The following is a 2,703-nucleotide window of genomic DNA, read 5'->3' on the forward strand; positions in this document are numbered from 1 at the left end:
GGCATAAGGCAAGGCTTGTTGCCAAGGGCTACACCCAGCAGCTAGGAGTGGACTATGTTGAGATTTTTTCTCCTGTAGCAAGGATGACCACTATCAGGCTTTTTCTAGCAATAGCTATTGCAAAAGGATGGGATATTCAACAATTGGACATCAATAATGCCTTCCTACATGGTGACTTGGAAGAAGAAGTTTATATGACATTACCCCCAGGCTTTCAAAGTGAGAATCCTAAACAGGTTTGCAAGCTGATGAGATCTCTCTATGGCCTAAAACAGGCCAGCAGGCAGTGGAATGCAAAATTGACAAAGGCATTAATTGATGATGATTTCCAACAGTCCACAGCTGATCCTTCATTGTTCATAAAGGCAACAGAGAATTCATTTACTGCCCTTTTAGTTTATGTGGATGATATTCTTGTTGCAGGCACACATCCCCATCTGATTGAGGAGTTAAAAAACTTTCTAGACAAAGTTTTCAAGATCAAAGACCTTGGACAGTTAAACTATTTCCTTGGAATAGAGGCTTTCAGATCTACTCAGGGACTTAATCTATGCCAGAGAAAATACACCCTGGACATATTGAAAGAGTATGGGTTTCTGGAGGCTAAACCTGCTTACACTCCTATCACTACAGGGCAGAAACTCACAAGCACTGAAGGTACAAAGCTTGATAATCCTGAAGTCTACAGAAGGCTAATAGGAAAGTTGTTGTATCTCACAAACACTAGGCCAGATATTACTTATGCTGTCCAACAACTAAGTCAGTTTGTTGATCAGCCTAGAGATATTCATCTTGTGGCAGCTCACAGAATATTGAGGTATCTAAAGGGGGCTCCTGGTAAAGGGTTGTTTTATTCAGCCAAGTCTCATCTCAAGCTGTGTGGTTTTTCAGATTCAGACTGGGCTACTTGTGCAGAAACAAGGAAGTCTATCACTGGTTTTTGCATTTACTTAGGGGAATCATTGATATCTTGGAAAACAAAGAAGCAAGCTACTGTTTCTAGATCTTCCTCAGAGGCAGAATACAGGGCATTGGCTTCTTCTGTGTGTGAAATTCAATGGCTCCTATACTTGATGGCAGATTTGAATGTGCTCCCTGCCAGTCCAAGTGTGTTGTTTTGTGATAATCAATCTGCTATAGCCATTGGAGAAAATCATGTGTTCCATGAACGTACTAAGCACATTGAGATTGATTGCCATGTGGTCAAGCAAAAGGTTAATGAAGGTGTTGTAAAGCTCCTTTCCATTCCATCCAAGGAACAAACTGCAGATGGTTTCACCAAGGCATTGCCTAAGCCAAACTTTGATGTTTTCCACTCTAAGCTGGGCCTTCAAGATATTCATGCTCCAGCTTACGGGGGGGGGGGGGGGGGGGGGGGGGGGGGGGGGGGGGGGGGGGGTGTCAAAATAACAGCTCATTCACAGCTCATTCAAGCTCATCACCAGCTCATCTACCCATTCGATCAGCCTGTCATATGTGTTTAGCCTCAAGGGCTTTTTTGTATTTTCCTTATTTCATAATTCTGTTATTTCTGTTACTGAGCTGCCAGTCTATATAAGGCTGCTTCCTTTCTTCTTCTGCATTCGAGACTTCACTTCATCAATAAAACTGCTTCTCATTCCACTCTTTTCACTATTAGATCTAAGATGCACTAAGTTTTCTATCACCTAAGAATTTTTTTGTTTAAAATCTATTCCATCGTTTGTCAATTAATTCTAGAAAATCCTATATTAATTTTGTTTAAAAATAATTCTTTCAGCTTTTAAGAATCATGATTGTTTAGGAGTTTTAAACTTAGCATTCAGTCTCTAAAGCAGCATTCTACACGTTTTAGTCTTCAAGAGAGACAAAAGTGTGAACCAAATACGCATTTAGTTGGATACAAATATTTATATTTCTAAGTAAAATATTTTACCCATCAAGCCCCAGTGGTCTAGTGATAGAATGATACCCTGCTATGGTACAAACACGGGTTTGATTCTCGGCTGGTGCAAAGCACTTGTTTTGCTTAGCTTCATGTGGTTTTATTGTTTTACCATTTTGCGAGCTCTTTCTTTTCCCGAAATTGCATATCAGCATATTATATCTAGTAGTTATTTACTTATTTATATTTAAGTATTACTGAAAGATTACTTGGATGGCATTAATTTAAATATTACTGAAAGATTAAGACATCCAGCACCAGTGGTCTAGTGGTAGAATAGTATCCTGCCACGGTACAGACCCGGGTTCGATTCCCGGCTGGTGCATTCCATTGATTTTTAGTCTCTTACCATTTCGCGAGCTTTTTCTTTTACCGAAATTGCAGATTATACCTAGTAGTTAGTATTTACTTATTTATTATATTTAAACAATAGTTATTGTTTGTCATATATAATTTAATAGAGATTTTCCACGCCAGAGTTATATTTTAAGAGATTATTTTCGAAATTTAATTGACTTTTGCTTTTTTTTTTTTTTTTTCTAAATATATTTGTTGTGTCAAAAAATAAAATAAAAATTGACAGTGCTCTACTAAATAAAACATTATTTAATAGAGATTTTCCACGCCAGAGTTATATTTTAAGAGATTATTTTCGAAATTTAATTGACTTTTGCTTTTTTTATTTTTTCTAAATATATTTGTTGTGTCAAAAAATAAAATAAAAATTGACAGTGCTCTACTAAATAAAACATTATTTTCTTAATGTATTTGTTATTTGC

At 37.0% G+C, this 2,703-nt stretch overlaps 1 non-coding gene across 1 annotated transcript; it reads left to right on the top strand.

The window, feature by feature from the left end:
- The first annotated feature begins 2,178 nt into the window (after positions 1 to 2,178).
- TRNAG-GCC lies at positions 2,179 to 2,249 on the top strand. The gene has a single exon. It is a non-coding gene; the product is annotated as a tRNA-Gly (tRNA).
- The last annotated feature ends 454 nt before the right edge of the window (positions 2,250 to 2,703 follow it).

The sequence above is a fragment of the Ipomoea nil genome, unplaced genomic scaffold, assembly GCF_001879475.1.
Source record: "Ipomoea nil cultivar Tokyo-kokei standard unplaced genomic scaffold, Asagao_1.1 scaffold1574, whole genome shotgun sequence".
Classification (NCBI taxonomy): Eukaryota; Viridiplantae; Streptophyta; class Magnoliopsida; order Solanales; family Convolvulaceae; genus Ipomoea; species Ipomoea nil.